Source organism: Lepidochelys kempii, chromosome 2 (assembly GCF_965140265.1).
Source record: "Lepidochelys kempii isolate rLepKem1 chromosome 2, rLepKem1.hap2, whole genome shotgun sequence".
Classification (NCBI taxonomy): domain Eukaryota; kingdom Metazoa; phylum Chordata; order Testudines; family Cheloniidae; genus Lepidochelys; species Lepidochelys kempii.
Genome location: NC_133257.1, coordinates 199,588,757 through 199,610,742, shown reverse-complemented (window position 1 = coordinate 199,610,742; position 21,986 = coordinate 199,588,757). Strand labels below are relative to the sequence as shown.

The 21,986-nt window shown below is 45.2% G+C and overlaps 1 protein-coding gene across 7 annotated transcripts in view; it reads right to left on the bottom strand.

Moving 5' to 3' along the window:
- THRB (thyroid hormone receptor beta) overlaps positions 1-17,026 on the bottom strand; it is a 296,012-nt gene extending 278,986 nt beyond the window's left edge. For all 7 annotated transcript variants that reach the window (XM_073333470.1, XM_073333469.1, XM_073333478.1 and 4 more), the window contains exon 1: positions 16,679-17,026. The gene's annotated coding sequence lies outside the window, so the exon portion shown is untranslated. The remainder of the gene's footprint in view (positions 1-16,678) is intronic.
- Positions 17,027-21,986: the final 4,960 nt, after the last annotated feature.

The window sequence follows — 21,986 nt, the reverse complement described above, 5'->3', positions numbered from 1 at the left end:
AAAGGCAGATTGAGCAGATGAAAGCTGTTCTTTTACTGACTGGATAACAGTCTTGTTGGAACCAGATCCCTTGTCCCAAACCACTTTGGTGTCAACTGGAAGATTACTGCTTGGTAGGCCAGTTGCAGTTGTAATCTGGCCACTGTGGGGACAAAATAAAAAGTTATCAGGAAGAAATTTGATTTCTGAAGACCAGACACAAGCTAGAACTTTCCTGGGAGTTAACATTAGGTTTCATTTTCAGTCTCTTGTCCCTAAGCTGTGAAGGCATTAGCTCAGCAACTATCTGGGTAGACGTATTGTCTGAGAGATGGGGCAGCTCATATAACTCTGAATCAACCTGCTGTTCCCGAATGAGCATCAATATTGAAGGGGGAGGGGGGAAGAAATATGGAGAGATCCCAGGTGATTTCCTCCATCTTCAGCTACAAAAGGTAGAGTTTTATCTAGTACTTAAGAATCAACAGGCTAAATTGGACATTTCCACTAAAAACAGACTGGAAAGTAGACGACAGACATCTCTTCTCAGGACATGACTGCAGAGGAGGTAAATACTCTTTATGGCAAGTAAAACCTGTAAGGAAAGCTGTTTGGTCTTTTAAAAAAAAAAAAAAAAAAAAAACCCAAACAACCACCAGCACCACCACCAGACCTGGACCCAGTATCGTGTCATAGCACTTTACATCAAATTATCCTGAATCTACTGAATAGTTAATATCGCCATCTATTAGACGTGTATAGAGTTCATCGAAACATGTAGGCCTCTATCCTTTCTTCTGTGATGTGGAGCAGAACAGAAGCCCAGAGTTCACAGGCAAATAGAAGTCAGAAGATGCAGAAAGATGCAAGGTATCATGCAGCCACCTTCTGGAGAAACTGTGACTGAGTCTACACTCAACTTTTGGACAAGTTAATCCACCATTGCTGTAGCACTGGTACTTGCAACAGTATGAAAACTAATTCAGACCAGCTACATCCATTTTTACTACTGTATCGTATAGACCTACTTAAAGCAAAAGCACTGCATTAGTACTGCACTAGTACTGACATAGTTGCTTTCACTGGTGGAGTTACAACAGTGGAATCTTTCAGTAAAAGCTCAGTGTAAACAAGGCCTGTGTGTGGTTTCTGGGGGAAGGAGTCAGTTCTTGAATGCCACGTTGTCCCTCATACTAGGATACCTCAGTTGCATTTTGCAAATAGATCCTTTAAAAAAAGAATTAATTCCTTTGTGCTGTGGGACTGATGTTTTAATGTTGTACTGAGCACCTCCTGTAAGATGTGGAGAACTTTCATTTCTCATTGACTTCTTTGCAGAAGTGAGCGTTCCATGAACACAATCAGTGTGTTCCCAGAACTACGGTTACAACAGCGGGACTATCAGCTACGAAGTGTGGGAGCCCATATTCTGGGGAAGGAACACAAATAATGATCTCTGGGCCCAAGTCATCGCTGTCCTGCACCTAGTGTAGTCATCTATACTACTGCAGGGAGAAAGCAAAGTGGGTATAAAATGCTACCAAATGAAAATAGTTGCTTTTGTACATATTTTGCCCTAGTGTAAATGACTACATGAGGTGCAGGCAATGGTCAATTGGGACCTCTGTCCTTGGCCTAAGATCTACAAGGTCTCCATTGTCTAAGTCCCTGCAGCTTTGAGACCAGCATGCAATACAGAGATCTCCTCTTCTGCACTGTGGCCAGGAATCTGGTGATGAATCCAGATTGATGAAAAGCCAAGGGGCTTTGTGGATAGATTTTTCCCTTCAACCCCAATGGATCTGGGTTATTTTGAACTTGTAGGAAAGCTGATTCTAATGCCTAATGGGTTCATTATTTTATGGTACTGATTGCAGTAATAATTATCCCTTAAGATATCTATGAATATAATATCCATAATTAAAATGATAATCTTTCTAATTATTCCATTCTTCTAAAATGTATTGGCTGTGTGGGGGTGTTTGTATACACATATCCAGCTTTTTAATTTTAAATGTAAAAGGTTAAATGTATTTTCTTTATTTTGTTGGCTATAAAACATATTTAAAAGCCATTATGTGTCCTATCAGCTAATATATCTGCCTAGCCCACTTCAATTTCTATTTTCTGTGCCTTACGTTTGGCCGCAATTTGTAACAGATTTCCAGGTTTAGCATGAGATTTGCTGACCTACAAAATATTGAGACATTTTCTCCACTTTTTATTTAACTGAAACAGCTTTTAAAGAAATCCACAGAGTGCGTCATCAGCCATTTATTTCACTATTTTGTAGCGGAGTAGAGAAAATGTTGTAGTTTATTAATGGAATGATAGTCCACCACATTTTATATTTTCCTAAGATTCCAATCCTTGCAAAATTTATGGACATGCTTAACTTTACGCATTAGAGTAATCCCACTGAAGTCAAGTTAATCTTCATAGGTCAGATTCAGTCACTAAACTAGTGAGTTTACAGTGGCACAGCTGTACCAATGCAGCTGTGCCGCTGTAAGATCACTCGTGTAGACAATTCTCCCATTGACATAACTAAACCACCTCCAACAAGTGGCGGTAGCTATGTGGGTGGGAGAGCATCTCCCGCCAACATAGTGATAGCCACACCGGCGCTACTGTCGGTGTAATTTATTTGTTCAGGGGTGTGTTTTTTTCACAACCCTGAGCAACATAAGTTACTGACAAAAGTGCTAACATAGACATAGCCTAAGAGGCATAGCACTGAACTTGCAGCCCGAGGAGAGGGGCTACAGTGGCTTTAAGACACCTTTGTGCCCTCAAGCCTTGGCTTCTCTGAGAGCAGGAGAGGCTGCTGGAGTAATTTAAAAGTGTAAGGGCCTTTCTAATTTACTGCAGCCTCTCCTAGGTTGCCTTATGGGCCATAGCAATGCCTCAAATCTCTGCAATACCATGTGCTGCTGCCCCATCACTGGCACCCTCCCTACACCAAGGCATGTATGGGTGTCCTCAGAAGTCAGCCTTATGGAGTCTCTGCAGTGCCTGCAATGGGAGAATCCTTCTCCAGCTGAAATGGAGGCTTTTAGAGCCCCTTTATGCTGCTGTGGCCCTTTTACTTAGACTAAAGTGGCTGGAACACTGGGTAAGAATCTCACCCCACGTATGTGCTTGCAAAGGACAAAAATAGCTTGACAGAAGCCCTAATATTATCTTCAAAAGAGCAAGTATACCAGGTCCATGGCACTGCAAGTGAGGATAACCACATTTTCTGTGGTAATTCACAGATCCCTTTGTGATCATCTAGTCTGATCGGCTGTCTGACACTGGCAACAGAACTTCCCCGAAGTAATTCCTAGAGCATGTCTTTTAGAAAAATATCCCAATCTTGATTTCAAAAATTGTCAGTGATGGAGAATCCACCACAACCCTAGGTGAACTGTTTCAATGGATAATTACTTACATCATTAAAATTTTACACCTTATTTCCAGTCTGAATTTGTCCAGCTGTAACTTCCAGGCATTGGACTGTGTTATACCTAAGGCTAAGATTATGTCACAGAGGTCACGAAAGTCAAGGAATCCATGACTTCCGTGATCTGTGACATTTTCCGTTTCAGCCCCAGGGTGCCGGAGCTGTCAGCCAGTGTGGGCCTGGAGCTCTGAGCCACCATGGGAGGCAGGGGCCCTCATATCACTCAGCCATTGGAGGGGGATCTGGAGCCCTCCATCGCCATGAGAGGCGGGGGACCGCGGAGCTCTAAGCTGCTGGCCCCAGATCCACGAGCCACCAAGGGAGATAGGGGTCCCCACAGTTCCAAACCACCATGGGCAGTTGGGGGACCCCAGAGCTCCCAGCCACCACGGGGACCCCAGAGCAGTCAGCTGCAGCAGTGGCAGGTGATGGACTCCCTGCCCGCAGCAAAGCTAGGGCTCAGCCCTTTTTTGTCCAAGTTATTTTTAATAAAAGTCAGGGTCAGGTCATGGGCTTCAATGAATTTTTGTTTATTGCCTATGACCTGTCCGTGACTTTTACTAAAAATAACCATGACAAAATCTTAACCTTAGTTATACTTTTCTCTGCAGATTGAAGAGCCCATTATTAAATATTTGTTTCCCACATAGATACGTAGAGACTATAATCAAGTCACCCCTTAATTTTCTCTTTGTTAAATAGATTGGCTCCTTGAGTCTGTCACTATAAGGCATGTTTTCTAATCCTCTAATCATTATCCTGGCTCTTCTCTTAACCCTCTCCAATTTATCAACATCCTTCTTGAATTGTGGTCACCAGACTAGGACGCAGTATTCCAGTAGCAGACACAATGCCAAATAGAGAGGTAAAATAACCTCTCTATTCCTACTCAAGATTCCCCTATAATCATTTACTGCTAACAACAACTGTCTGAATAGGGGCAGCAGAGAGCCATCAAATAAATGTAAACATATCTATTTACTCATTTTTTGCATAGTGCAGTTTGCATACAGGAGTAATTTTGATTTTCACCTAACATAAATCATCTGAGGCTCCACTATTTTAGTTATTTGGTCATCTAAAACTCAAACAAAAATTAAGAAAATACAAGAGGCAACTGCAAATGACAGGTCGACACTAACACGTAAAGAACCCACCCACTGTACTCAAACCCACAACTGTGCCCTCCTTTCCTCTGTACTGAGAAATTACACACTGGAGTCATTGCAACAGTTGAATATTTTACTTCTTCAGGACACAGCTGCACCAGCAAAACATGATTAAAAAAAAAAGATGACTGAGACAGATAAGCAGCCCTTTCCCTGGGCAATTCACATAGTTGAGCGAACTTCAGTGTGCCAGAGCCTTGTGACTGTGGACTCACCGACTACATTCAGCCAGCCCTTCCTCAGGGCAAAAAAAACTGTCAGATGTGTACTTAGATACTATGGTGATGGACAAATCAGAAACATATACAAGTAGGCAGATCAACACACACACACACACCCCCCACTTAGTTTTGGATTTGTTTCCATAAAGATGAAAAATGCGAAATAAAATCCAGGTTAGTAGTTTTGTGAGGATTTAAGGGCTATGGAAATTGTGATGGGGTACACAACCTTATTTTTATTAACGGCATTTTTCAAAAACATATACTTTCATTTCTTCTCACTGAACTTCAGACATGTCAAAGGTACTCACTTGTTCCTGATAGAGACTAAATTTATAGAAAGTCCAAACTTAAACAAAGCCACTTTTGAGTAATACAAAAAGAAAAACCTTTGAAAAATTCTCAACTGATAAAATCACTTTTTATTGCTCAAATTTAAAAAATAATGAATTTTTACAAAAAACGTCATTGCAAAGTAGAATGAAAGTACTCGTTCAAACCTGACTATAAAAGTCACAGTAACAATACAATGATCATCTGCACTTTGGAAGGAAAAAGTTTCTCAAGAACAAATGGTTTATTTACTGTTAATTATAGTACCATGCTTCATCATTCAACATTAAACATGCATTTAGCAATTTTTATAACATTTCTGCTTCAATATCTTCTTTTCAGAACTCTAATAGATCCTCCAAATGAGCTTTATTAATCACTGATGGAAAACTGGCAAAACCCTACTGCATGCCTTGACCACCTTTCAAAATGTCCAATTAGGTCAAACCAAGAAAGCTCTAGAAACCAATTATAACATGAGTTCTAAGCCAAGAAACCTCATTGTACTTTGAAGCAAATGCAACTCTATAGCAAAGAAAAGCAAAATATGTAAGGTCATAAAAAGTATTGTGGCTGAAATCTCAGTTCTATGCACAATAGTTAACCACTCCTTGAATAATGTCATTTTATCACAGATTTTTATCACTGTGGAAATATTGTTAGCCACTTTATTATGAGAAATGGAACTAAACAAACAGTTTCTTATTTATCTAAAAAGAAAGCGTTGACTCTCCATTAACAGTTTCTTCAACATCCTAAATTTATTGCACTAATACCAAGAATTTACAAGTCTAGACCTTAAATTTCACAGGCGCCATACCTCACCTATTAACATCCAAATGTAGACTAACAACATTGCTGACAATATGATGCAACTAATCTTGGCTCAAACAATATTACCTACGTTTAACTCTTCAATAAAGACTTAGAACTTACTCAGAAGTTTATGCAATATACCCCTAGATAGTGCAATAGGTATGTGATGAAGCAAAGAAACTGCCCACCAGCACAGCAGGGGTTAAGGAGAACCTTTGGACCCAGTCAGCCCCGCCTCGTTATACCTGCAGCCAATGCCAGGCCTGGAGGGAGCAGAAAAGGAGAGAGCCTACCCCAGTTCAGGGCTCATGGGTGAAGAGGTAGGAGCTAACTACTTCCCTACCTGATTGGAAGGGCCACCATCTTGTCAGCCAAGGCAGACACCAGGGAGCACATTCTGTCTCCCAGCCAAGGGAGGCAGACCTAGGAGCTTCTGGCAACTGGGTGACTGCAGCCCAAAGATATTGTGGGCTCCAGCAAACTTATGGCTGCCCCACCCAAAAGAGCCTGGAACCACAGAAGGGTGCCATCCAAGATCCATGAGAGGGCACCACAGGAGGCAAGCCATTCCAGTAAATTGGAATACAGGGGCCATGCCCCAAATTGAAGAGACTCTGTTAGGAAGTAGCTCAGGGCAATGGATTTAGACTCCCTGCTTGAAGTGCCACCCATTCAGGGGTCAACTAACTAAGAGCCCTGGGCTGGGACTTGGTGGAGTGGAGGGCCTGGGTCCCCCTACCCCCACTGCCTGAAAGACTGATGCACCTTGACCAGGGAAACAAAGAGCTGAAAGTCAGGCTCACCCACCACTAGGCCACCTGGCCCTACAAGCACCATGTTATTAGATGTGACTGGGTTGTTGGAGAACCCAAGTCTGAACTTGCACATCCACATTGCAATTTTATAGCTCTGTAGCCAGAGCCGTGCGAGCCCAAATCAGTTGAAACAGGTCAACTGCAGGTATGTTATTGCTGTGTAGTGCCAAAAGCAGAAGACCCTCACCCTTGCTCTAAAGAAACACTCCTCTATCTGTGAAACAGTAATAAGCTTTATATAGTCACAACAATCAGCAACTAGAGGGAAACAAGGTCACACACACAAACACACACTAGCCCAGTGTATTATTTTAGCATTAATTAGTTTTGCCTCAATTAATACATATTCTGTCTCCCCATTCTGTCATTCTGCCCTTAGGTTAGCATTTGGTAAGATTTGTACATTCCTGCAACCACTGGATCTCAGCCTTTACCACAGCTGCTTTACCCTGTTTGGCAATATTTTCCTTGTAATTCCCTACCCATTCTTTATGTTTCCTCCAAATTGTGTCTCTCTGCAGTATCTTTTGCTGGAGTTTCAATTTTTGCTCTTTAACATTTTGTCCTTAGATCAGAGAAGATCGTCCCTCAAATAAGTCTGGATCAGTTATTTCCCCCCAGCTCGCAGCCTTTTTGGACTGTTTGACAACAGCCCTGAGCACCTTCAGTATTGCCTACATTAAGCTGTTTCACCATTCATCTGTGGTGATTTTCTCTTCCACATCTTCACTGGGCCAGAAAACATCATCCAGTTGAACTTGGATAGCCTAGCAACAGTTACCGTATGAGATTTTTTTGAGCTTTGCTTTTGAAAATTAGCTGCCATCCATTTAGCATGGCTGAGTTCCATCTCCATATCATGGTGGTTCCACCTCATCTCTTGCAACTTCAGTACCTCAGCCCAGCTCCTGTATGTCTCCAGCAAGGACTCCATTATAGGCTTGTGTTTCCTCTTGGCTAGACCCATCTCCTATTCCTTTTCTATTATTAATTATTATTATTATTAACCATATGTATTCTACAAGTTTCCTCATTGTTTCTGCCTTGATCTGGTTGATCTCCCATGGAGTCAAGATCATTTTACCGTTTTTATCCCCAAGGCATATCTCGGTCTCTTGAAGGACACATTACAGCTCCATATTCTCAGCTTCCAGCTGCTTTCTGAATACTTCTGTCTTGTGAATCCTTTTTCAACTTGCCTAATGATGGACAATGAGATCAGAGATTTCCTTTAGAAATTCCTCTTTTTGGGATGCCTAGTAAGAGTTCTCCACCATGCTCTAAGAAATTTCCTTGAATTTCATTTCTTTCCCAAAGTTCTTCCTCAAAGAGCCTTTCAGTTAATCTTTTACCATGAACTGTACTGCTGTATAATCATGTTCTCATTGTTCCCTTTCACTAGGCCAGCTTCTGCTTGCAAGAGATTTCCTTCATAAACTGAGACAATTGTTCTACCATTTCCCTAATATTCCCCCATGCCATTTCTGATGTGTTCTTTCACATCTAACAATGGCTTTTCATTTATCTTGTTCAAAGCTTCATGCCAATTGTCCCATATCACTGAATAGTGGAAGTAGCAGATTTTCACTTTAAATTCATTGATACAATGACAGAAATCTTGAACTTTTCCTACTCAACACACTTTTCTGCTTTAAGTTCTTAGCTATAGGAGCAATGAGTCATATCACAGAATCATAAAATATCAGGGTTGGAAGGGACCTCAGGAGGTCATCTAGTCCAACCCGCTGCTCAAAGCAGGACCAATCCCCAACTAAATCAAATATCCCTTTGGTAAAGCTTAGTTCTCCCTTTTAAAAGTTTCAAAATATCTTATGTAAGAGGCTTATCAACCACAGAGATGTAGAACCTGAAGATGTCCTGTTTTTCCTCTGTAATTTTCATTCAGTCTCTCAGGGCTTGTCTTCACATACAGCGTTGCAACTGCATGCTGTAGCGCTTTAGTAAAGATGCTACTATGCCAACTGGAGAGTTTCTCCCATTGGCTTAGTTAATCCACACCTCTGAGAGGCAGTAGCCATGCCAACAGGAAAAACTCTCCCATCGACACAGCACTGTCTGCACAGAGAGTTAGGTTGGTATAACTACATTGCTCAGAGAGGGTCATGGACAGGGCAGTATTTCCAATTAGGCAGAGTAGCCACGTGCCTAGGGGCCCCGGCATTCTAGGAGCACCTAAAAGTTAAGTTTCATTTTTACGGAAAACACGAAGGTCGCTGAAGATGCTGCACCTATGGGCATGTAAGGTGTAAATCCGGCCCTAGTCATGGATTTTTTTTTTTTTTTTACATGCCTGAGAAACGTAGTTATGCTGATATAGGTCTGTAGGGCAGACCTAGCCTTAGTCCCTTGCTATATTTTCTTCCCTCCATTGTTTCTTTGAAAACAATTTTTCTTTAATATATAAGTCTCTGACCTCATACATTCCTACAAATGACATCCACATTGCCTCTCTTTACCAAGAATACATCCCACCTTCTATTCTGCAACACCTCATAGTTGCTGTAGTACAGGGGTGGCCAACCTGAGCCTGAGAATGTACCAGTGTACATTGCCAAAGAGCCACAGTAATATGTAAGCAGCCCCCCACATCAGCTCCCACTCCCAGCGCCTCCCATCCACCGGAAGCCCCACTTATCAGCATCTTCCGCTCCCTCCCTGCAGCTCCTGATCAGCTGTTTCGTGGCATGCAGGAGGCTCTGAGAGGGAGGGAGAGGAGCGAGGGCATAGCAGGCTCAAGGTAGGGGGCAGAGCCAGGGGTTGAGCAGCGAGCACCCCCTGGCACATTGGAAAGTTGGCACCTGTAGCTCCAGCCCCAGAGTCGGTGCCTATACAAGGAGCTGCATATTAACTTCTGAAGAGCCGCATGTGGCTCCGGAGCCACAGGTTGGCCACCCTTGCTGTAGTATGTACAATCGGACAATCAACTTTCCACCATTTAGCTAGATTTTCTCCTGTGGCACCAATATTCTCTCCAGAACACATGAGGACTATTTAGAACCTGAAAGCCTCCCTCTTCTAGTCTGAACACTTTTTCTAGTGGTCAAAGCCAGATGACTGGTATATTAAATTCTTTTTCAGATTTGTTTCCTCTTTCTGTTATATAGAAAACAAATCTCTCAGCTATTCATAAGCGTCTCTAGTGCATAAGGACTGCCTTTACTGCATTTTGCTACTGACTTCAATAGGAGTAGGATCTGTCATTACTGAAGGGAGATTTGTTTTGTGGTAAAGACATATGACAGTCAGGGAATCTGATTTTTCTTCTCAGCTCTGCCATGGATTTCTGTGGGACCTTGAACAAGTTACGTCATTTCTCTGTGTCTTGAGTTTTCAATTTTTTTCCTTAAGTCTTATGTCAATTCTTCAGAAGTAATTACTAGAGAAACACATGACTCAAACATATATTGTTGCCAAAATGTACTGTCTTGGCCACCACACTCACCAAGAGGCCACTTGTACATGTATTTTTAATGGCATTGATTATCCTTCAAACCCAGAAGTGCCAGTGACATACCATGTCATTATAGAGATTGCACAGTACATTAATGGAAACATTCACAAAGGACTTCATTTGTTAAATGATCACACAGTATTACCTTCAATTACACAATTCTACATTTACATGTTGGTTTGTGACATGAACTTAACACTTTTTCAAAATCTTTAAAATGATGGTCTTGTTCAGCTGCAACTTTTAGTTAAACTTAAGCTGCCACTCACACAAAAAACAAAAAACAAACAACAAAAATATGGTCCTTTGGAAAGAAGCACTGCTATTCTACTAAATTATATACAGTATCACAGAATATACAGAAAGGGATACTCTGTTTAAAAAAAAAAAGTAGCTCACATTTGAGGATTATTTTGTTTACAAAGACACGGTCACAAAAATAAAAAATATTTGCTAAACTAAGAGACTTGGAGAAACTAAACACAGAAGATCCTTACTCTAGCATTAACAAAACCACCTGACTGGTGATTTAAGAAATTTCTGGGATGGAGGGAAGCCACACAATCAGCAGGAAGCTGCTTGAAGTAAACGATGTCTCATGATACACTTAGCAAATGACAAAAGTCAGTGAAAAGCAGGGTTTGATTTTAAAAGAGGTGAAAGGGGAGTTTTCACTGTTTCCTGTGATGGGGTCTGTCAGGCCTTCTCTGCTTCTTGCTGGAGGCATCAGCACCTCAATACTCCCTATCCAAGAAAAATCTCCTCAGATGGGGCAACTAACAAGATAGGCCTAGAAGAGGCAGGAGGAGAACCAGCAGGCCAGTTAAGAAGGCTTGTCTGCTTTTGCTCAGGAGCACACCTAGGTGAGACTGAGACAGAGGAAGAACTCCTCCGGGCTAACCTAGAACTCGGGTCCAGGCCAAGGCCTTGCCTTAAGAGTGCTGCATTTGAGGGGAGAGGGGTTCCTCTTTGTTTAAAGGTTCAGCCAACTGAATCCTGAGTTCCTGTTTTGTTACTTGATTGTTTGAAGACTGACACCAAGCTTACCCCACAAGCTATCCTGCCCTACGCAGACAGCCAAACCTTTCAGATTAAAGCAGGGAGCATCACGCACGGCCCTCAAAAGAGCACTATAGAGCAGCCGTGTCTCCCACAACTTGGTACAAGAGGTGGGGTCAACTCCCACTTTTCCTGTAAAGACGAATCATGGAGGAGACCATATGATTCCTAGCTCAGCAGCAGCAGGCCCAGCCAGAGGCCCAGGAGCTTTTCCTGGAAGGGCAGCAGTACGCTCAGTAAGCCAACCAACAGCATCAAAATATGTTCCTCAAGCTCTCACAGAAGCAGTTTCAGGAAGCAATACTGGAGCACATCACTGGCCACCCCCCACTCTGAAGTGACTCTGTTGGCACCAGCTATCACCTTTTCCAAACTGGGCCTGCTGAAGACCCCAGAGGCATATCTTGTTAGTTTGCGCAGGTAGCCCATGCTGCCCAATGGGAGAAGACCACCTGGGCTGCACAACTAGGCCCTTTTCTAACTAGGGAAAACCCAGAAGCCTACCGGGCCTTAGATTATGAAGCTGTGAAGGACTAGGATACCCTGGAAGCCGCCATCCTCAGCCAACTAGGAGTATCAGCTGTGATGTACTAGCACTGATTCTGGACAATTGCTCACCAGAGCCATGACCCCAGCTGTGGCTCCAGGGCTAAAAGTGGGTCATCATCTGGCTCTGGCCAGCTTCCTGCTCTCCAGCAGAGATTGTGGGGTCAATGGCACCCAAACTGTACCCAGATATTTTGCCGACCATCATTCAAACCTGTCAACCTGGGTATGTAAATACAATCCCAATACATTGAAGACTTTATGACAGCAGATTGGTCCAGCCAGGGTGGATGGCTCAGGTTGGTGAAGCAGGAGTTAATCCGGGGTACCAGAAAAGGGCCAGGGGGCTCCCAGGGAAGTCTCAAAATGACTGCCAGTGAAACCCAGAGGACTCCCCACAACACCACCACAAGAACTACCAAAGAGGAACTGCATGGAGTCCCACATGAGGAGCAGGCCAAGGACTGGCCAAGAAGCCTCCCCTATTTGGACAATCAGACAGGATACTAGTTTAGATGGACCATTGGTTTGACCAAGCTTAGCCATTCTTATGTTCCCGCTGTGGGAAGCCAGGGCATGCCAGACACTTGTGCCCCTCATGAAGTGTGATTCTGTGAACTGTGGCTTTGCACTTGACAGTATTAGCTCCAGTAGCACTTGGGGAGCTGAACAATGGCAGGGCTCACAGACTCTGGGTGACCCCAAACCCTGATCCAAGAGGTCCTATTGGATCCAGAAGAGTAGTGAGAGGATGACCAGGTGCATGTGATGTGTATCCACAGGGACACTCAAGCCTACCACCCAGGACAAATACATTTGAATACAGGGAAACAAGCTGTAAGATTTTAAGTTAGTATAACCCCCAACTTGCTGTGGGAAGTAATAATCAGAAGGGTTTGGCAACATTTGTCCTCATTACTACTGCATCACCCAGAGAACCCAGTTGCCACTTCAGTCTGATTGTCTGACATCTTTCCGATTCCTGTATCTGACCTTTGTGATGGCTCATTGTAAGCCAAGAAGACTCTGAAACAGTGACAACTAGACAGGAAGGACTGGTTGCAAACTGCCTTTGCATCTGATGAGCTGTCTGGCAGCCCAACAGAACCACCTTAGGGCAATGCTCTTCCTAACACTGACTCAAGAGTAGTAGCTAGAATCTTTGATCTGGTTCAGGAGTAAAAAGGAGATGACAGCTTTAGAGAGGCATACACTTGGCTTGCATTGGTTAACGGAATCATCGTGCAGAAGGCTCAGGTCTCCCAATTTCCCCACTTTGAACAACAAAATAATTCACTTTACTGTGTGGAGAAAATCTCCCAGACAGGTGAGATACGCCTCTAGCTTCTGGTGCCCCAAAGAATTTGAAAAGAAGTATTGTGACTAGCATGCTGCGCCCCCTTTGCCAGTCACTTGGGCAGAAATAAAACTCTAGAAAGGGTGCTAGATAAACTCTTGGCCACAAGGAGGTGGCAAACTTTTGTGCAATCTGTTCCAACTACCAACAAGTAGTATGTGAGGGACACCTCCTGGCTCCCTTCATCCCCTTACTACTCATAAGTACCCTGCTTTGAGCAGTGGGGATGGATGTAGCAGGGCCATTTGAAAAAAATGCAAGGGAGCACCAGTATGTCTTGGTAGTAGTAGATTATGCAACTTGCTACTCTGGAGGCAGTTCACCTCTGCTCAGTAACAGCCAAGGCCATAGCCAAGGAGTTAGTCCTGCCTTTTGCAAAAGTAGGCTTGCCTACCAAAGTCTTCACAGGTCAAAGGAGTAGCTTCACCTCCCACCTAATGCAGGACATATGACAGCATCTTAAGGTTAGATCCCTCCAAACTTCAGCATACCATCCCCAGACTGATGGCTTGGTGGAAAGGTTTAACTAGACCATTAAGCAAATCCTGAAGAAATTTTATGATGATGGACCCCAATGCTTGGAATCAGCTACTTCCTTATCTTCTCTTTGCCATACAAGTACCACCTCAGGCCTCAACAGGCTTCTTGCCCTTTGAACTGTTCTGTGGCTGACAGTCTCAAGGACTCCTGGACCTCCTTAAAGAGCCCTGGGAAGAGCAGCAATCATGCTCTCAAAACATGTTACGTGTGACCCACACACCTCCTGGGTGTGGTGTTCTGTCCCCTCTAGTGGAGGGCAGGGGGAGTGAGAGACTGCTCTACAGCCAGTTGCCTTTTAGCTCGTGCAGTAAAGGCTCACACACTAAGCTTTTTAGCTCATACGGTAGAGGCTCATGCACTAAGCTCCAGAGGTCCCCGGTTCAATCCTGCCCGTCAACGACTGGGATCTGTTGGCCTTACAACAGCATATACTCCTACAGCTGTGCAAGCAGCTCAAACGAGTAGGACAATTTGTGAAGGAGACGCTCCTGTGGGCCCAAAAAACCCAGGCCCAACACTATAATAAAGGAATTTGGGAGGGTTTTTTCCAGCCAGGACACCATGTGCTGTTATGCCTCCCCACCCCAGACAGCAAACTCCTGGCCAAATGGCAAAGATCCTATGAGGCTGTCAGGCAAGTTGGAAAAATTGATTATGAAATTCACTGTCCAGACAAAAAGAAGAAACACCAGATATTCCATGTAAATAGGTTAAAACCGTGGCAGGCACAGGAAAGCTTGTTCACAGATCCCAGGGGTCTCCCTGAGCATCTGGACCCCCAGATACAAGAGCCAGCAGGCGCTGAAGATGTGCGGATAGCAGAAAGTCTTACTCCTAAGCTTACGCTGGCAAGCCAGAAATATATTGACCCACTACGACACGGTATTCTCCACCCATTCTCAGTCAAGGTGAACACATCTACTGAAGCACTGACTTTAAACCTGCCCAGAGGTAAGGCCTGAACATGCAACTTATTGCATTCCTGAGCAGGAGGTACAGGCCATATTAGACCCTGGCATCATTGAGGAGTCCTATATGTAGCCTTGGTGTAGCCTGGTGGCTTTAGTTCCCAAACCCTATGGGATCACTTGATTTTGCATGGACTTTCTGAGGCTTAACTTAGCATCACAGTTTGATGCCTACTCAGTGCCACACATTGATGAACTCCTCAAACACCCTGGGAAGGCTAAATGTATCACCACACTTGATTTAACGAAGGGTACTGGCAAATACCCCAGATTCCAAACAAAAGATAGGATTTGCCACACATCTTGGGCTTTTTCAGTTTACAACCATGCCTTTTGGACTGCCTGGGCCCCTATCACATTCTAGAAGCTTATGGACTGAGTCCTACACCATCACAGCCAGTTTGTAGCAGCCTATTTGGATGATGTATTTAATTTTAGTATGACCTGGCAGTCACATCCGGTACAGGTGGCCTCTGCATTACAATCACTGCAGGAGGTGGAACTCACCACTAATCCAAAAGAATGTAAGTTTGGGATGCAGGACACCTGCTATCTTAGGTATTTCATAGATAGCCTCGATCAACAGCCTGACCTATGGTGTCTGGACTTCTCATTCGGGTTTATATTACAAACTGATGCTTCCACAGTTGGACTGGGAGCAGTACTGTCACAAAACTTCCAGGGGGTGGAATATCCAATACTATACCTAAACTGGAAGCTGCAACATCAAGAGACCAGGTAGTCCACCACTGAGAAAATGTCTAGCCATCAAATGGGCTGTGGGGCATTACACTATTGCCTTTTAAGGGCTCCTTTTGACCTTGATCAGGCCAATTAAGAAGGCTTGCCTGCGTAATCTCAATAGCGCACCTGAGTGAGTCTGGGAGAGAGGAAGAGTAACTCAAGCACAGGCAAGAGCCTTGCCCTAGGGGCTGCAACTAAGTATTTGCATCTGAAGGGTATTTTCCCCCCCTCTCTTTGTGTAAAGGTACAGACCACCTGAATTGCTATTGATTGTTTAGAGACTGATGCCAAGCTTAGGGCATCCTTCCCCAAACAGACAGCCAAAGCCTCCAAACTAAGTCAGGGAGCACCTGTAGTGTCACATGTAGTCCTGCCCAGGGCACTGCAGAGCAGCCCTGCGTCCGCCATTTCGCCCCCCACCCCACCAAATCACCATGCCGGTATCCGAAGCCCTCCTCCACCCCATATTCGACACTGCTCTACAAACTGAGTACTGTAGGGCCTCACGTTTCATGCGAGGACAAACTGAAGCAGCCCCTGAATGGGAAGCTGGGTGCCAAGATCCTGGGCTGGTCTCAGCACAACAGTTCACATTCAGCTGGGGCGGGTGCACCTTTGCTGTTTGCTGCGTCTGCTGCAAAGTTCTGAGGAGTCCCCCCAGGCCAGCACCAGCTACAGCTAGTGTAAACGGTAGTGAAATAAATAGGACTAGCAGTCTGCTGAACCTGCTGCCCCCCTCTTCAAGGCCTGTGCTACCCAGCACTCCCAGATCTCGGGGGCCCAAGCTCCCAGCACATTCTCTGCCTCCAGCCTTTGTAACCTGGGAGAGGCAGGAGGAGGCTGCACTTAAAGCCCCCAGCTGCAGGAGTCTAGCGCAGCAGCTGGGCAAAGGCAAAGTCAACCCTTCCCCCCCTTGCACTTGAGATCCCAGAGCAGAAAACAAGGTAGCCCTGGAAGGGCCCTGCCCACCCCCGGGTGCAGCGCTCGGCAGCATCCCGGCCCCCCCTCCACCTTTCCAAGGGGCTTCTGAATCGAAACCACTTGTGGCGACTGGCAGCTCCCTCCGCCTCGCCTCGCCTCGCCCCCCAGCTCATTGCTGGCTTGTAAAGACTTCTTTGCACGCCGCCCGCCGCAGCCTCCCCCTGGTCTCTGCGGGGCGATTTCCTTGCGGGGAAAGGGCAGCCCCTAAGGAAGCGCGGAGGGGGAGCTCTCACCTGCCAAACGCCAGTCTGAGCGCGGGAGACGCCGGGCAGGCTCCTGCAGCGCTTCGGAGCGAGAGAGGCGGGCGGTGTCCTGAAATAACCCTGCAACTAGGGCGGCGCGTGGGGGGGGGGCCGAGCGCAGGCGGGGGGAAGTAACGCTAAGCACGGGCTGAGGGAGGCGAGGCGCAGCTAGAGAGCGGGAGCGAGGCCGGGCTCTGTTTCTCTTTCCATTCCCCCGGGGAGGAGGCGCCCGGGCATTGCCCAGCCCCCGCAGATGCCTAGCACGCGCCCCGTGCCCCCACTCGGCGCTGCGGGACAAAGGTGGACGGGCCCAGTGACCGCGCTGTCGTCGCCTGCTCCCCCAGCCGGGCAGAGGGCATGTTGAGAACGGGGTGGGGGTGGGGAGCCCGGGTGGCCTGTCCCTTTTTTGGCAGATTCCAAGACCGCCTCCTTGCTCCTGTTTGCTCCGTTACCATATTCGCTCCCTCCGTTCGCGGGCTGCAACAGTAAGTATAGGTTTCAGAGTAACAGCCGTGTTAGTCTGTATTCGCAAAAAGAAAAGGAGTACTTGTGGCACCTTAGAGACTAACCAATTTATTTGAGCATCAGCTTTCCTGAGCTACAGCTCACTTCGTCGGATGCATGCAGTAAGTATGTGGCCTGGCCTCTGAACCGGACTAGGCAGGCTTGGGAGGCAGCCCTTTTTGAGGGTCCCTCCCTTTATGCCATGTGTCCCCAACATTACAGAAGTCCTCGGGCAGCTACTCTAAATCGTGATTGCTCTCTCTCAAGATAGAGCATGAATCCAGGGTCCTTGTTCATCCTGGTATTATAATTGTGTGCAATGGCCTATGGCTAAGATGCTATGTTGATTAACTTCTGTGTTCCAGTTATTATAGCACAATTATGTGTAGTTACCAGTTTATAGTCATTGAGCATTTTCTTCCTCTGTGAAATAGGGCTAATGATACCGACTTCCTTAGTAAAGCACTTTGAAATCTACTGCTGAAAAGTGCTATATAAGAGCCAGGAATTAATTATTTTATTTAGAAGATGGCTAATGAGAGCAGTGATTTGTGATCTGCATCTAGCTCAACTGCTTGCCACAGAGAGAGAGGAGGGTTGTAACTTGGAAAAGTAACTAGCACCCAGGGTCAAAGTGCAGAAAAGTCTGTGGAACTCTATTCATGCTGACTCACCATATCCTCTCCCTGATGGCTGCTGTGTCTTTTGTCCCTTCCCTCAGAGGTTGCACCTGTTCCCCTCCCCTTTCCTTTGGTGACTGTCCCATTCCCCACCCCATCCCTGCTTCCCCTAGTGGCTGCTTTCCACTTTCCTCCTACTTTGGTGATTGCTTATTCCCTTTCACTTTCCTTTTGGCTTCTGGTCCTGTGTTCCCTTCCCTTTGGTAGCTGTTGCCTCTTCTGCCCATTTCCCCCATGCCCATTTCCCCCTAACCCTGCCAGCTCCCACTTTACTTCCTTCTCTGGTGGCCGCTCCTTTGCCTCCTTCCCTCACTTCTCTGGTGACTGTTCACCACCACCACCACATTTCCTGCTGGCTCATTTAGAGCCCTGGACTATTGCCAGGAGTAATGGGAGTAAATTTGTAGAAGGCGCATTTAAACTAGAAAAATGGAGGAAAACATGCTAATGGAGATAATCATTAGACTGGGGTGTAACCACCACAGGGAAGTGATGGAAGTCCCATCACTCTGAGCACTTTAAACCAGATAAAGCATTAAAAATGTACTGTAGGGAAGAGTCCTTCAGTGAGCCCTTGGAATGGATAAAAAGGCCTGTTGTAAGGCTTTTCCCTTTCTAAATTCCTCAATATCCAACACATCAGATGGATGTTTCTGCTAAAATGATCAGAGGAACAATTAATAATGGTGGCAGTCAAATTGAAATCATTAGCCTTCAGATGGTGTGGTTAATAGAAGCTGTTCTAATATTTCAGGCTGTTTGCAGACTCTGGAAGAACCTGCTAGAAAATTAATTGTTTTAAATGAAATCTTAAATTATTCAGAAAGCACTGGGGCTATTAGAGAAATGCCAGAATAGTGCTCTGGCCTATTTCTATTCACTTTGAGCTCTGACTGCAAATATATTTGAATGGGGGAAGCTATGACTGCATAATAATAGTCCTCTAGGCTTATGTTCCTTCTCGGTGGAGTCTTTTTTTTTTTTTTTTTAAAAAAGGACACTGAATTACATTTTTCTTCTAAACTACAAAGAATGGATATTTTTCTCACAACAGTTAAAGAGAACTCAGTGGCATTTCAGCATTGGCTGGATGCAGGATAAACACAGTAGCCAGTATATAACCACACACTCACCCACTTCACAAATGTCAGGATTTAATTGACATGAAAATGATAACGCCTTACTTCCATTGTCAGCGTCATCACTGATGGCACTTTTAACACACAGGAACAAATATAAGGACAAAGTAGTACCTAGATACCATGGTGATGCATGCATTAGAAAGCCATAAATAAGATAAACATCAACATTACTCTTACTGATGGATACAATTAATTTGATTAGACATTGTAATAAGATGCCAGCTGAGACCCAAACACTGTTTGTTTGGGGGTTTTTTTGAAGCAGAAAAGAATTAAAACAACATTACAGTTTTCATTTAAACCTTTAGAACTTGGCACCCTCATAGTGCAATTCTATTCTGAAAATGACTATACAAGTGGCTTCATGGGGTTTTGTATTTATTGTGATTATTTCTGTATCAAATGTGCTCAATTTACAAGTAAAAAAAGTTGGATCTACTAGCTTCCACCCCTGCAAACTCACTCGGGAGCTGAAAGTCAACTGGAATCTTCTCAGGAATCACAGTAATCATGTTTTAAAAATCTAATTGAAAAAAACATGTATCCCTTTATCTTCAAACAATTGTCTTACAGGACTTCCTTTTTCCAAAATAGATCATAGTGGGTTTAGAGTTTAGCAAAAGTCAGATCATAAACTGTCAAGGTTCCTCCCCCACTCTGAACTCTAGGGTACAGATGTGGGGACCTGCATGAAAAACCTCCTAAGCTTATCTTTACCAGCTTAGGTCAAAACTTCCCCAAGGTACAAAATATTCCCCCCGTTGTCCTTGGACTGGCCGCTACCACCACCAAACTAATACTGGTTACTGGGGAAGAGCTGTTTGGACGTGTCCTTCCCCCCAAAATACTTCCCAAAACCTTGCACCCCACTTCCTGGGCAAGGTTTGGTAAAAAGCCTCACCAATTTGCCTAGATGACTACAGACCCAGACCCTTGGATCTTAAGAACAATGAACAATCCTCCCAACACTTGCACCCCCCCCTTTCCTGGGAAATGTTGGATAAAAAGCCTCACCAATTTGCATAGGTGACCACAGACCCAAACCCTTGGATCTGAGAACAATGAAAAAGCATTCAGTTTTTTACAAGAAGACTTTTAATAAAAAATAGAAGTAAATAGAAATAAAGAAATCCCCCCTGTAAAATCAGGATGGTAGATATCTTACAGGGTAATTAGATTCAAAAACATAGAGAACCCCTCTAGGCAAAACCTTAAGTTACAAAAAAAGATACATAGACAGAAATAGTTATTCTATTCAGCACAATTCTTTTCTCAGCCATTTAAAGAAATCATAATCTAACACATACCTAGCTAGATTACTTACTAAAAGTTCTAAGACTCCATTCCTGTTCTGTCCCTGGCAAGAGCAGCATACAGACAGACACAGACCCTTTGTTTCTCTCCCTCCTCCCAGCTTTTGAAAGTATCTTGTCTCCTCATTGGTCATTTTGGTCAGGTGCCAGCGAGGTTACCTTTAGCTTCTTAACCCTTTACAGGTGAGAGGAGCTTTCCCCTGGCCAGGAGGGATTTCAAAGGGGTTTACCCTTCCCTTTATATTTATGACATAAACATTTTACTTTTTTCTGCTTACATAGAGAAAATCGCTGAAGAGGTAGAACTGTCATGGTGTTCGGCCCTAAATGTGACCAATTGTTTGCAAAGACCATGTAATCTTTTGTGTTCTGTTTTTAAAACAAAGGTGTCAGATTCTTTTTTTCTTTGAATTAAAGAGCTACCTGAAAACTTTTTATGCGCTCTGTCTGCATTATACCATAAAACTATACAACTTCTACTTATTTAAAAAACCCTGCTAAAATTCCATATTTTAAACTAGGGGTGGGCAAACTTTTTGAGGGCTATATCTGGGCGGGGAAACTGTATGCAGGGAAGGGGGTTGGGGTGTGGGAGGGAGTGCGGGAGGGGGTGCAGTGTGCAGGAACAGGCTTAGGCCAAGGGATTGGGGCAGAGGAGGTGTGTGGGGTGTATGAGGGGGCTCAGAGCAGGGGATTGGGGTGCAGGAGGGGTGTAGGGTGCGATGGGCTCAGGGCTGAGAGTTGGGGTGCAGGGTGCAGCAGGGGGCTCAGGGCAGGGAGTTGAGGTGCAGGAGGGGTGCGAGATGCAGGCAGAGGGCTTAGGGAAAAGAGTTGGGGGCCAGGGTGCAGGAGGGGTTCGGGTTCCACCCCGGCGCCACTTACCTAAAGCAGCTCCAGGTTGCCGGCGGCGTGCACCAGGACCAAGGCAGGCTCCCTGCTTGCCTGCCCGCTCGCCCGCCCTGGCCCCATGCTCTGGGAAGCGGCCGGAACCACGGCCCTGCGCAGCCCATGGGGGAGGGGGACACAGGGCTCCACCCGCCCTTGCCGCGCCTCTAGGTACCTCCTCTGAAGCTCCCATTGGCCGCAGTTCCCAGTTCCCGGCCAATGGGAGCTGCAGGGGGCAGTGCCTGGAAGCAAGGGCAACGCACGGAGCCCTCTTCCCCTCCCCCTGCCACCCCGGGCCACAGGGACGTGGTGCTGGCCTCTTCTGAGAGCAGTGCAGGGCCTGCGGCACCACAGGGGCAATGCCGCAGGCCAGATCCAAAGCCCTGACGGGCCAGATCCGGCCCGTGGGTCATAGTTTGCCCACCCCTGTTTTAAACAAACAGACTCAGTTATGTAGAGTACACAATTACTACAAACTCAGCAAATGGACTCTAAAGAATGTTTTAGGCACAAAATATATATTGAATGTTCATGAAAATGAGGGACTAGTAACTAACTTGAGCCAGAAATCGTGCTGGCTGGCATTGTGCAAGCTTCCTTACTGAGCACTGCTCTTGCACTTCGGTGCTGACTTGCAACATTCCCTACTATTCTAGTGTTGAGCCACTGGAAAAGAGACTGCCAATCATGCCAAATGTGTCTAGCTAATTAGCAACTCACTGGAGTAAATAGTTGTCTAGCAAAGCTGTAAGTGCTGAAAATTTCATCAGTTCAG